Source organism: Periplaneta americana, chromosome 6 (genome assembly GCF_040183065.1).
Source record: "Periplaneta americana isolate PAMFEO1 chromosome 6, P.americana_PAMFEO1_priV1, whole genome shotgun sequence".
Classification (NCBI taxonomy): Eukaryota; Metazoa; Arthropoda; class Insecta; order Blattodea; family Blattidae; genus Periplaneta; species Periplaneta americana.
The window spans coordinates 156,862,523-156,877,517 of NC_091122.1; the positions used below are offsets into that span (position 1 = coordinate 156,862,523).

Here is a 14,995-nt window from a genome sequence, read left to right on the forward strand (position 1 = left end):
AAATAGGGTCCATCACTACGAACAAAATATGAACTGATATCAAGGAATTAAACCAGCGGTGACCAAAACACGAGCTGCAGTGATTACCAAAGCTCGGAACTTGGGGACTTGTGTGTCGTGCGCTTGAGTAAGGTTACAGGTACAACGTACAAGCTGCAAGTGCTCAGGGACAGTCGTATGTACTAAGAAAGTGGCCACATCGAATGGCAAGAAGACGAACGAAGAAACTGTGTCATATCGAAGCTAATGACATTAAGAGAATTAAATAGGGTCCATCACTACGAACAAAATATGAACTGATATCAAGGAATTAAACCAGCGGTGACCAAAACACGAGCTGCAGTGATTACCAAAGCTCGGAACTTGGGGACTTGTGTGTCGTGCGCTTGAGTAAGGTTACAGGTACAACGTACAAGCTGCAAGTGCTCAGGGACAGTCGTATGTACTAAGAAAGTGGCCACATCGAATGGCAAGAAGACGAACGAAGAAACTGTGTCATATCGAAGCTAATGACATTAAGAGAATTAAATAGGGTCCATCACTACGAACAAAATATGAACTGATATCAAGGAATTAAACCAGCGGTGACCAAAACACGAGCTGCAGTGATTACCAAAGCTCGGAACTTGGGGACTTGTGTGTCGTGCGCTTGAGTAAGGTTACAGGTACAACGTACAAGCTGCAAGTGCTCAGGGACAGTCGTATGTACTAAGAAAGTGGCCACATCGAATGGCAAGAAGACGAACGAAGAAACTGTGTCATATCGAAGCTAATGACATTAAGAGAATTAAATAGGGTCCATCACTACGAACAAAATATGAACTGATATCAAGGAATTAAACCAGCGGTGACCAAAACACGAGCTGCAGTGATTACCAAAGCTCGGAACTTGGGGACTTGTGTGTCGTGCGCTTGAGTAAGGTTACAGGTACAACGTACAAGCTGCAAGTGCTCAGGGACAGTCGTATGTACTAAGAAAGTGGCCACATCGAATGGCAAGAAGACGAACGAAGAAACTGTGTCATATCGAAGCCAATGACATTAAGAGAATTACAGGTAAATGGTCTGTCTGAGGAATGAGAAAATACGTGTTATTCGAATGGGTGTTATGGAAGTTTGAAAATACATTTCTTAAATTTTAGGTACAGAATTTCGTGGAGGAATTCTGAGGAGATACATTATTTTCTTCTAATGCAGAGTTTATATTTTGTAAGTTGTGCCACACACAAACTAGAGCTGGGAACGGGCATTCATTGAAAGACATTGCAGTCCTTTAAATTGATGGAAAATTTGTCCATAGCCATGGATCAAGTCGTAGAGGGATCTTCCCTAGTAGTGATACACTAATTGAAAACTATTTGCGAGAAAAATTTAGGATATACTTATCTTTCTCAGATACGAGATCTGCTGAAAATCGAACAGGAAACAGTGGCAGTGTAAATATTCAGTATTTTATTTAGGCCCAAGACTTTATAATACAATTTCAAACCATTTTCCAAATTTGAAATTTTTTAAAATTGAAACTTTTAAAAAAGAAATTTGTAAAATTATCCATGATATATAATAGTAACAAATGTACTTTTTTTACCTTTTATTTCTATCGACTACATTCATGTTTTTATTGAATATCACTGGCTTCTGTCGGATTGTCAATTTATATTAAATGTGTATTTTTCTCTCGTTTTCTCTTTCTTCTTTATTCTTGCTCTTGTGTTGTATTTATTGGTTTGAATTAAGTTACTTACTGTATTTAGTAAACTTTCCTTGTAAATTTTATGTTATATTATTCACTAAGACCACACCGTACACGAGCCTGGCTCTTACGGTAGTGGCTAGAAACATTTTTATTTTATAAATGCAATTGTACTCACTAGGTAGCTAGTGAAAATAAATAAAATAAAAAAATTTAAGTTTGCTCCCGTCACTTCATGTGACGTGGAAATAAGTTTCCTTCGTTTCAAATCATGTTTAACTAACAGACGAAGAAGGTATGGGTTCGAAAATCTTCGAATGCATGTAGTCATACACTGTAATGAAATGTACAGAGCAGAACTGTAAATTTGATGTATTTTGCATGTTTGTTTATATATATGCTATAAAATTAGGTGTTTCAACCTATCATAATATTATCATTATGTTGTTCCAGCCAGGAACCACTTTTATAGCAGACCTGACAGTACCTCTGTGCTGGATGCGGGAGTTTGTTGACATTGAAGTCCGGTCGCTTAGCCACGTTCAAAGACACAAGTCCCCAAGTTCCGAGCTTTGGTGATTACATGCGACAGACAGCCTATGAAGTAAGGAGACGGAGGAACGGTACTTGGCATGAAAACTACAACCAGTGGTGGTTCCTGTACTAACATCTTGATCAATCCCGCGGATAAAAATCTCAAGCTTTGCTGTGTCAGTAATGTCACTGCTGTCATCAAGAGCCAATGAATAATATACGATTTTTCTTGCTTCTTTTTTTAACCTTCCTCTTGAATATAATCAGGAATTTTCTAAATTCTTCTCTCGATACTTGGTCGAGAAATTCGTAGTTTTTCAAAATTAAAAACTTCTTATGGACGAGTTATTTAAGCTATTTTAAATATTACTCTTTTGAGAAATTCTGTTCTATTAAAAGGCTTTAGAGCACGAGATATTTCAAACCCCATCAGGTAGCTAACTTCCTTACATTTATTTATCTCATCTTTCTCTTCCTGGCTATGATTTAAGACATGTCAATTCCTGGAGTTTAACAGTTCGTTAGCATATAATATTGAATCAGTTTTTCTACAATATTATTATTAATATGGATCAACATTCTTTATTGCAACAGGAAAATTATAAAACGAGTGTCCATTTGAACAGTCGTCTTCTGTGACCCGAGGTGGTCTTTCATACAGGCAGGTTCGATCCCCGGAAAAGTCGTGATAGAATCTGTAGTGGACAATGACCATTGCAGTTTGGGGGGGGGGTACTCTCATTTTCTTCTAGCATTCTAACAACACTCTCAGTCCACACCTGTGGAGTATCGGTTAGCGCGTCTGGCCACGAAACCAGGTGACCCGGTTTCGATTCCCGGTTGGGGCAAGTTATCTGGTTGAGGTTTTTCTCGGGGTTTTCCCTCAACCCAATATGAGCAAATGCTGGGTAACTTTCGGTGCTGGACCTCGGACTCATTTCTTCGGCATTATCACCTTCATCTCATTCAGACGTTAAATAACCTAAGATGTTGATAAAGTGTCATAAAATAACCTACTAAAAAAAAGAACACTACCTTCCTACATTTTATCTGTCGTCGGCAATAGTTGTAGACCAAATGGACTGGGGAGAAGTCTTGAGGACAATACAAATTTTCGATTTTGATACAGGAAGGGCTTGAACGCCATCTCTCGGACTTGGACAATCACCGCATACATAGGGCATAAAATGGGTCAAAATAAGCATCCGTCCTATGTCCAACCGCCTAAAATCGAAGTCGAACCAAGAGAAGTTATGCCTTACGTGTAATTAAATTTAAATTACACTCATGGAAACGGAAATTGTAAAATCTACTTCGGTTATGGTCATTCAGTGTTATCGTATGATTTAGTTATCTGAATTTTGGCATCTGAAATAACACATATTCAAAATAGACTATAAAAAGGAGATAATTCTTAAAATTACTATTAGACGAATGCCCGTTCGAACATAAAGTTAAAATAAATTTAAAATTATGTTCGGAAAACGTATTATTTGACTTTCTTGTGTTAAATGTTACATTACCTCGTTAACATGTTTCAGCCTGCTATTGGCCATCTTCAGAACTGGTTGTTGTTGGTCTTGGCGCCTTTTTGTTTGTGTTTCATGTGAGGGTGTGTTTGTGTAGTGTAATGTGGAGTCAAAGAGTGTATGTGTTCTAAAATTGAGTTGTGTGTTGAGAATTTCATTTGGATGTGTTTTTGTGGTCTGTATATTACGTATTGTTCTAGTGTGTTTAGTTTCTGGCTTTTTGATTGGATTTGTAGAATTTCCATGTCTGTATTGATATCTTTGTAGGTGTGGTTAGCATTTGTGATGTGTTCTGCATATGCGGAAGTGTTTTTTGTAATTTTGTTATGGCTGTGATGTGTTCTGTGTAAAGTGTTTAAAATGATCTGTCTGTCTGTCCACAACTCAATTTCAGAACATAAAATCACACACTCTTTGACTCCACACTACAATACACAAACACACCCTCACAGGAAACGCAAACAAAAGGCGCCAAGACCAACAACAACCGGTTCTGAAGATGGCCAATAGAAGGCTGAAACATGTTAACGAGGTACTGTAACATTTGACACAAGAAAGTCAAATAAAACGTTTTCCGAAGTAATATAGTGTTAAAAGTAGTGTAATCAAGATGTATAAAAATTATGCCTTTGCCATACATTTATATTTTGGAAACTGTACTCTTCATGTATTTTTCATAACACAAGGACAATCAGTAATATAAATCTCGTCCATATCTGTGGAGTAACGGTTACCACGTATAACCGCGAAACGAGTGGGCTCGGGTTCAAATTCTGTTTGGGACAGGTTACCTGATTACGGTTTCTACTGGGGTATTTTCTCAACCAATACAGCAGAATTTTTGAGTGATTTTCGGCGTCGTGCCTCGGACTCATTTCGCCATCACTAATTCACATATAATCATTCATACCATAGCCGAGGTTAAGTTCGCGGTGCGGTATGCTGTACTTGTACAAGAGCGCAGCCGTTTGGCTACAAGTATCATTTACAGAACGGGAGTGGTAAGCGCAATAAACTTCAAGCTGAGGTGCAAGCCTTCGGGTCCCTTCTCCGTAAAAAAGAAAAAAAAAACATACATCTCAATCCACTAGAAGTCTTAATAGTCTATTTCATAAAGGTAGGCTATTAACTTACGTAATAAATTTCATTGCCATCTTAGAGAACTTGAACGGAAAAAATTTAAAAATATATAATTAATTTCGGCGTAGAATCTCTTGCCAATACAGAATCTAGTTTATATTCTAAGATGGAAGGACTGTTGAAAGAAGAGCAGTTAAGATTCAAGGAGAGAAAAGGTACGAGGGATACAATTGGACTACTACAAACACTCGGCGAAAGATACTTAAAAAAGAATAAAGAAGTGTATACAGTACTGAGGACCTAGAAAAGGCGTTTGACAGAGTGGATTGGAGTAAACTGATGGGAATCTTGAAGAAGATAGATGTGAATTGGAAAGAGAGATGGGTGTTCAGTAATCTCTACATGAAACAACGAATCAAAGTCAGGACAGGAGAAGAAATGTCTGAAGGAAGTGGAATTGGGAGAGGAGTACGTCAAGGATGCCCTTTATCACCTACCCTGTTCAACATCTACTTGGAGGATTTAGTGGATAGTAGGGAGGAGTGATAGTAGGAGGAAGAAGAATAAAGTGCATAAGATTTGCTGCTGATATAGTGTTGTTAGCAGAAGAGGAGATGATATTAAGGGATATGCTACTGGAGCTAAATGACAGCTGTGAGCAGTACGGAATGAAGATAAATGCAAACAAGAAGATCATGGTCATATGAAGAAAAATACAGAAGGCAAACCTGCGAATTCTAAATGAGACAGTAGCGCAAGTGGACAGCATCAAATGCTTGGGGTGTACTATAAGCAGTAACATGAGCTGCTGCCAGGAAGTGAAAAGGAGGATAGCAATGGCAAAGGAAGCTTTAAATAGAAAAATGAGCATTTTCTGCGGACATCTGGAAAAATAACTAAAGGAAGAGACTAGTGAAGTGCTTTGTGTGGAGTGTGGCACTGTATGGTGCAGAGACATTGACATTACGACGAAGTGAAGAGGAACGACTAGAAGCATTTGAAATGTGGATATGGAGAAGAATGGAACGTGTGGAATGGACAGACAGAATAAGAAATGATACTGTGTTAGAGTGGATGAAGAAAGAATGATGCTGAAACTGATCAGGAAGAGGAAAAAGAATTGGTAGGGTCACTGGCTGAGAAGAAACTGCCTACTGAAGGTGTACTGGAAGAAATGATGAACGGGAGGAGTTCGGGGCAGAAGAAGATATCAGATGATAGATATAGCCTAGGGATCATATGCAGAGACTAAGAGGAAGACAGAAAATAGAAAGACTGGAGAATGTTGAGTTTGCAGTGAAAGACCTGCCCTTGGGCAGAATACTATGTTTGTATGTATTCATTAATTCATGCGCCATTTTGTATAAATGAATGATCACTTTTACAGTTTTATTATATTCGTATATTCAGGGTTGAAGGTGTTCAACGACAGTTACTTTAAGGGACGAATTCTTGGAATAGTATAAATAGGTAAGTTCTCTACCATTTTGTTCTTTTAAGCTTAGTTTTAACAGAAATAATTGTTTTACATGATAATTTTTGATCTCATTTAGAGCTTGTATCATAAGTAACTGTTATTACGAGTGAAAGTTTTAGCGCCCGAGGCGAAACTGAGGGTGATAATTTCCACAAAAGCATAAAATCTGCTTACTCTTGTGTGCTATACAATATTTTATCCATTATTGGTATCTAAATTTCATTAATGATAACTAAATTAATTTTAATTAGGCCGTTTCTTTGTAATGTGTTCTCTGTGAAGAAGTTAATCTATAAATGAATGGCTTTATGTACGGATTTTACTGTTGCTAATGTGTTGGTTGTCATGGAGAGAGTGATTTAAAATATTTTGTGCTCGACCATGCCGAAATGTAGTAATTATACACCTGGTAGCAGACCTTTAATGCATGTCATTAAAGTACACCTACTCATTAAAGGTCAGGTGTTTCAGCCAATGACGACTCAGGTTACAACTGTTCAGCCAATGACAGGTCAGCTTTCTACCGTTATAAAACCGCAAGTATCGATTATTCTCGGATATGCAATCGAAAGAGAATTAGCGAAAAGTCACGGAGGCTGGAAATCCAATACTGTCGCAGAAGGTTATGTTCTGTTACTATAATAATTAGCGTTAATTGTAAATAATATTCAAATAAATTCAATTTGTCATCTCGTTTTTCAATGTCGAATTCAATAATCAAGGTTATATCAAGTTTAACGGGATTACATCAAGGTCAATGACATAATTGTTCCTCGGAAAAAATCAATACTTTCGCGTCTGCGCACATCTCACAATTCACGACCTAGAACAAGGTCACTTCCGATCTTGTCAGATACAAATAAAATGTATACATCTGAATAATATCAAGTTAGAAATATGGTTGAGCATAAAAAGTCGTATGAAACTCGCCTATAATGGTAATTAAGAAGCTCGTATGAAAATTATGGAACTCGCTTGCGCTCGTTTCATAAACATCCATACTCGCTTCTTAATTACTATCATTATAGGCTCGTTGCATAATGTACTATTAATTCGTTGCTGTGAATAAAGCCATTGTTTAGCTTGCTAAGGACGATGAAATAAAAACCAGTTGAGATACATAAAAATGTTAAATTCAACCATAAATTATTTATCGTCTCTCGTTGCACGAACATTAAAAAATTTCTATTACACATTTACATCTTAAGAAATTTCACTACTGTCCGCGTAAGACTATAATACTTTTTTCTTTACCTGAAGATGAAACGTCGACAACTCATATTCAACATCGTGAATTTTGATAATGTAGCCTACAAACTATATACATGTCATTGTTATTGTCAATGGGGAAATGGGTGGAGAAACATTTAAAAGGTCTACACGAAACCGCGTCTTTGCAAGGGATTTGGTGCTCAGGAAACTGAATATGTGAGCTCCAAGCCTGTTGGTCACTTCTCTCACACCGACACACGATCACAACACTCCTCAATATTATCCATTCCCTCCCACCGAACATCCTCATATTCATCTTCTTTCACTGTGGCTGTTCCTCGGCTTTGGAATTCCCTACCGAGTAATGTCAGGGACTGTCAGACATCAAACCAATTTAAGAATAGACTAACGAAATATTTTTCTAACAATTCTTGTTAACAATAATAGCTGTTTCAGATTTCTCAATGTTTGATGGTTATATATCACAGAATAAATATTTTAATTATCTCATTATTATTATTATTATTATTATTATTATTATCATCACTATTTCTTACCAATGTTTATTATTGTCACACTAACATTACTTATCCAACTTTCATTATTTACTTTCATGTTGTTTTATGGCCTAGATATTAATGTAATAACTATGTAAGCAATTATTTTCAATTAGAATTAGAGTCTGGCTGGGCGGAAGAGAAGGCCTACTGGTCTTAGCTCTGCCAGATTAAATAAATAAATTATTATTATTATTATTATTATACTAATAAAATAATAAATAACAATACTAATAGTCTAACAAGAATGACAAATGTTATTAGTGAAAATAAACATAGTTCGTAAATGAGACGTTTCAGAGTGGTATTCATAGACATTTCGCAGCACGCGCTACGAGCGTACTAAGCTAGCCCCGGCTATCCACTGGTTACTAGTACAGAATTCAAATCATATCCTATCGCTAACACTGGTTTATGAATACGAGAAAAGCTGATCATCCACCGGAAACCCGCGCTAAAAATGTCTATGAATACGGCCCTAAGTGACGTACTCTAGTAGATGTTGCAACGCTACTTCCTTAGTCACGTGTCGAGTTGTGTAACAACAACCACTGCTTCGGTAGCTTACTCACTTATTGCACCTCTTCCCCTTTTTTTTCTCCGAGCGAACGTACAATATATTATTTCAACTGTATCTTTTCATGGTAGTGTTATAAAGCGATATTTTAGCTCAAATTTGACATGAAAAAATTATAAAAAGTATGAACTTCAACAATTTCGATGAACATAAAATATCAAGACTTGTCACTGTTTGCAAAAATAAAATCCTCATACCAAAAGCATGTGGGATACAAAAAGGATGCCAAGAGATGACAAAGGGTACACTGTATTAAGACAAGATGCGATTGATTATGTTGCCTTTATTTACAATTCAAGTCATTTGTTATCACAACAAATTAAAAAAAAACTTCTTCGGAAGCCTTCTTTTCGGTGAGTAGAACTTCGTATCTCCTCTGCACCCTGTTACACAGCCATCAATGCGTCACACCTGAAACAAATGAAGCAAGAATATTAATATCTCTTCATATTAGAAGACAAAAATTTAGTCTTAAAGGTAATAAATACAGAAATATATTGTTTCACACCCTGTACAAAAATTCTTCAACTTCAAGTGGATCCAAATTCCATTTATTAAATTATAACAGTTATTTTAATTCTTTTTATATAGGACAGGAAGTAATCGACAACACCCAAATCAACAATAAATTTAATTAAAAAATGAATACAAAACATCGAAGCAAGTATTTCTTGGTGCATTTGTTTCACTTTACTAAACCATATACAGATAATTCATAGAGGACGTGGGACTAGAAACTTGTTTGTCACTATAGTTAATGAAAAGTTTCCAAATCGGTGGATAGGACGTGGTGGTCCTTGGAGGTGGCCTGCTCGTTCCCCCGACTTGACACCATTACACTTATTTTCTAGGGCACGCTGAAAGATAATGTGCATCAGGAAACCCCAACAACAATAGAGTATTACTGAGGCGTGTGCGGTACCTGGGAAAACACTGCGTTCTGTGCAACGCTCTCTTATTCACCGTCTTCACATGTGTGTAATTATGAACATGTGCTTAAGTGAAAAAACTTCCTAATGAGATAATATGTTTATTTTATGATTATTTTTCAGCGCATTTTCTGTGCTAGTTATAATATACAAGAATTAATGTTTGTGTTTTCTTTTGACCTTCAGATCACTAGTATTTGGTTTAGGAAAGTGAAATCAATTCTGTTATCAATAATTGAAGGGTTGATAGCAAAAAGCGGAGAAGTCCAAAATATTACTTTTTGAGAAAACGAAAAAACTGTCCCTCACGTTTCTCATACAATATAATAAACTGATAGGTATTTCATATAAATCTACCAACTTTGGTAAAAAGTTTAACTGTTCTTTTATATGGTTTCTTGGGAAAAAAAAAACATTTGGACATATTTACTTTTTGCAGAAAATTTCATACGTACACATATTAATTGAGAAAAAGTATACGAACACATGTTTCATTCATATTGTCAACTGTATCAACATACAAATACATACTTTATAAGTGTTTCACTAAATTAAAAACTTAACGATAGAATGATTTTCTGAAGAAGAAGAAGAAGAAAAACAATATGTTATGTTTATATTTTTCTTCTTTCTACATTTGTGTCCTTGAGCCAGAATTCTTGGCACGAGGTATATCAAGTAGGCTACCGAAAAATAATTATTCTAATAACACAATATACTATGCTCAATAAAAAATTATTATTATTAGGCTATTGTTATTATTATTATTATTATTATTATTATTACTATAACAGCTGTTTTCAGAGTCTTGAAATTAGTTTCCCAACATGATTTATATGTTCTTCATCTTTAACTTTGGCATTTCTTATTTTATCTTCCTTGCCATACTTGCCCTCCCACCGAACATCCTCATATTCATCTTTCTTTCACTGTGGCTGTTCCTCGGCTTTGGAATTCCCTACCGAGTAATGTCAGGGACTGTCAGACATCAAACCAATTTAAGAATAGACTAACGAAATATTTTTCTAACAATTCTTGTTAACAATAATAGCCGTTTCAGGTTTCTCAATGTTTAATGGTTATATATATCACAGAATAAATATTTAAATTATCTCATTATCATCATCATCATCATCATCATCATCATCACTATTTCTTACCAATGTTTATTATTGTCACACTAACATTACTTATCCAACTTACATTATTTACTTTCATGTTGTTTTATGGTCTAGATATTAATGTAATAACTATGTAACCAACTATATTCAATTAGAATTAGAGTCTGGCTCGGCGGAAGAGAAGGCCTACTGGCCTTAGCTCTGCCAGATTAAATAAATAAATTATTATTATTATTACTACTATTATTATTATTATTATTATTATTATTATTATACTTCAATATTTTGATTATGAACATTTATAAAACCAAATATTTAACCAATAACACTGACAATAACATTTAATATGGCGATGAAACAAAAGAAGGCAACACTAATGCCATCTTCATAATATTTTCTATCAAGAACCGAATAAGTTTGTGACTTGTCCGTCTTTGGCTAGAAAGACGTTGGACTAATCCGCTTTTTGTAGAAACGTTACATTTTCAAACACTCATCTCAGGGCACAAATCTGGTTTTTGTTCAAACTTTTTACGTCAATAGATGTCGTTTGAAATGAAGTGAAGAGAACTGTACTATACTCAAAATTTGAATTTTTGGACTTGTCCGATTTTTGCTATCAACCCTTCAATTATACCTCTACTTTTCATTTTGAGAGAAAGAATCATGAAAATAATAAACTTTATGTTGAAAGTAATATTTTCTGAATTCGCTAGATATGCTGTGATGATTTCAGTCATAAATATAATAATCAAGATTGGAATGTCATTGGACTTATGTTTGGTGCGCGAGGAACAATTCCCAAATTTACATTGGAGATCCTCAGAAAATTAAAGGTTCCTGATAAGACTCTTCAGACAATTGCATCAACCATTTTAAAATCTTCATTGAACATCATCAATCACCATCTCTATTCATCTTTATAATATTCAATGTATATTATTTATTTTCAATAAATTTTTATCGTTTTGATAGCTACCAAATCTTGTCGCAAAATATTCATTTTAAAAATCTCATTATGTATTTTTTAATATTAATTTACATTTTCTTTTTTGTTCATTTGAATTGATTAGGATGCCGATATTTTAAATCCAAGATTTGAACGGCTATCATTTCGATGATATTCTCTCTCCCCTCATTTTGTGAGCACTTGACATGGGTACACTCCTGTGCAAGTTGGTTTTCAATATTTTGTTTCGTTTCGAAAATATTTGTATTATACGCTAATATGTTTTCGCGGGATATCAGCCGAGTTAAAATTTTGGAATGTTCCAAGCTTTCAACTGCTATCTCTGCAGCCATCTTCACGGAAGTTGTGTCTGGACGAAAAATCGAAAAAAAACATCGAAAGAGAATTGGGAGGACAAATTTAAAAGGTACGCAAAACGCGTCCTTGCAAGGGGTTGAGGGCTGTACAAAACTAGATATGTGAGCTCCAAGCCTGTTGGCCACTAGTCTCACTCCGGGTTACGCTGCTCCACTGAAGGAGCTCTAGAAAATTTTGAAGGGGAAGCCGAAATTGGACGTAACCTCTTAGGTACCACATACGCGAGGGGGACGGAGATTTGATCAAGTGATCACGGAACGGGGCGAGGAGGAGATGGCTGGTGTTTGCCGTTAGGGTGGCGAGACGCTGTCATCTGTTGTTCGATGATAAAGCATGTGAAGGCCGTCGGAAGAAGCGCCGTGAAATCTAAATCTGCAAATTGAGAGGTCCCTGTCCTTTCAAATTGCGACTAATTGAGTGACCTCGTATATTAATAGACAATTTATAGGTTCTGAACTAGGGCATACATCGTTTATAATAAAAGGGAATATATATGGGGAAGGGCATATAGGTCCGTGGCCCATTTCTTATAGGGCTCATCCCGACATTTGTCTTACGCCTTAGGAAAACCACGGAATACCTTAAGCAGGATGAGTTGTCTCATATATAAGAGACTAGCCAATTTGGCTATTATGTAGGAGGTGATTGTTGTCATGAGCCTTGTTGAATCGTCTCAATTTTGAGACCAGCCATTTGGCTATGTGATGGCTCAATTACGAAGAGGGGGGAGAGATGTAATTGTTAATTAATTTAGAGTAATTAGGGAGATTCATGGGGATATGAGTGCAGGTCCGTGGCCCATTTCTTTTAGGGCTCATCCCGACATTTGTCTTAGCGCCTTAGGAAAACCACGGAAAAACCTTAGGCAGGATGAGTTGTCTCAATATCAGAGACTAGCCAGTTGGCTCTTAGGTTGAATGACTCTATGAATCGATGGATTTATACTAGCCAATTGGCTCTATGATTTTGTCTGGACAGAAAAGTCATGGGTTATATAGATGTTAGGCTGTCTCAGGTGATACAGGATTGGTTGGCGGATCGGCCAATTCGGGGCCGGGAATTATCCTTCTTCGTAAGCTCCGCCCCTCCCGGGATTCCTGTGTGAAGTTTGGCGGGCGACGAGTCCTGTTCCGCCGGTTGGAATCGGTTGCTGTCCTCCGTCCGTGATCTTCGTGACCTTGATTGTAAGAGGGCCTAAGCTGGTCCAAGGCTGGTGTCCATGCCTGACTGAGCTGCAGTCCACCGTCTCACCTGAGACAGTCTAACATCTATATAACCCACGACTTTTCTGTCCAGACACAATTTCCCTGAAGATGGCTGCAGAGATAGCAGTTGAAAGCTTGGAACATTCCAAAATTTTAACTCGGCTGATATCCCGCGAAAACATATTAGCGAGCCAACGCCGAGAAAGCCTCAAATCATATATTTGTATTATAACTTCTCAATATTGAATCTCTGTTACACAGCTTGAATACCGGTACCAATGTTACAGCTACAAATAAGAGAGCTGTCACACGGAGTCAATGCAACATGACGCTGGCTGTGTTCCATGAACACCAAGAAGGCCAAGAAAAACAAAAGCAGTTTGTTTATTTTAGCACTTTCTATATCTAGTATTTTTTTCATTGTTCTGGCCTATGTATTTGTCTCGCTACATAATCGGAGACACAAAACTCATCAAGTTTCAATTATAATATGGAACAGGGTCACACATTATTTTCGACTGCTGAAATCGTAAAACTTGCCGGAATTCCGACTTTCTGAAAGTAGAATACGGAATGGGTCAAGCAATTAGCATCTTCTTTCTATGAATCTCGCGTAACTGTTGATGTATCTAACAAGGAACTATCAGTGAGGTCATATCGAAACCTACCTTGAAATTTCGCTGACAAAATCTACATCTTATTCTCCTGAGGGTATAGTATACTATATCATACTTCATGCATTGTATTATTGTTGTTTATTGTTAATGAAATAACACTGACAGAAATACAATCTTAGTTCTTCCCTGAAAGAGTAAAAAAGTCGTGCTCAGGGAGATATCTAAACACAAAGATAATTTTTTGACACAAACTGGGTCAAGAAAAAAAAAATTACGGGAATAAATTAAATTTAAAAATACAAATTTCAATTTTAACAATTTAAGTCATACAAATACATATACATATTAAATCAATATATATTCTTTAAAAATTAAATTCCTAACGCTATTTTTGAAATTTCTGATACTAAAATTTTCCAAATTTGGGTATTTATCAATTATTTTATTGTATAACCTTGGACCAAAGTAGGTACCATGGCTCAGAGCTGTGCTTGTGAAACACTTTGGTTCCTCTAGTCGTATAAAATCGGATCTTTTAGTTCCATATTTATGATGATACAATTTGAATTTATTACGGTTTTTATGTATGAAGATTAATAAGGCAATATAATAAATATGTTTAATTTTCAAAACATTAAAATCAGTGAACAAAAGCTCGGATGAGTAATCAATTGGTTTATTAAGGCATATTTTAATCATTCTTTTCTGAATAAGTATTAGTGGAGTGAGATTAGAATTACAAGCATTTCCCCACCCTAAATTCCATACTGGAGAATGGATTGAAATAAAGCTAAATAAATGAGACGTAAAATATTAACTGGTAAATATGACCGAAGTATAACAAAGATATAAATTGTTTTACGTAATCTATTGCATAAATATGTAATAAGTTTGTTCCATCGTAAGTGTTGGTCGATCGTAATGCCTAAATACTTAACTTCTGAGGATTCGGTTAATACGGGACATTCACAATTTCGAGAAGAACAATCTGAATGATGAATTTTGAGCCTAAAGGAAGATTGAGGAGATTGAAGACCACTGGACCGTAGTGAAAATGGAACAACAGTTGTTTTGGATCTGTTTAAGGGAAGAACGTTTGAATCAAACCACGCTTTAATTACCTGTAATCCATTATTC

At 36.0% G+C, this 14,995-nt stretch overlaps 1 protein-coding gene across 22 annotated transcripts in view; it reads right to left on the reverse strand.

Annotated features, from left to right (window-relative positions):
- Positions 1-8,926: 8,926 nt before the first annotated feature.
- Positions 8,927-14,995, reverse strand: part of LOC138701967 (uncharacterized) — a 1,800,590-nt gene continuing 1,794,521 nt past the window's right edge. For all 22 annotated transcript variants that reach the window (XR_011332758.1, XR_011332755.1, XR_011332753.1 and 19 more), the window contains one exon: positions 8,927-9,070. The gene's annotated coding sequence lies outside the window, so the exon portion shown is untranslated. The remainder of the gene's footprint in view (positions 9,071-14,995) is intronic.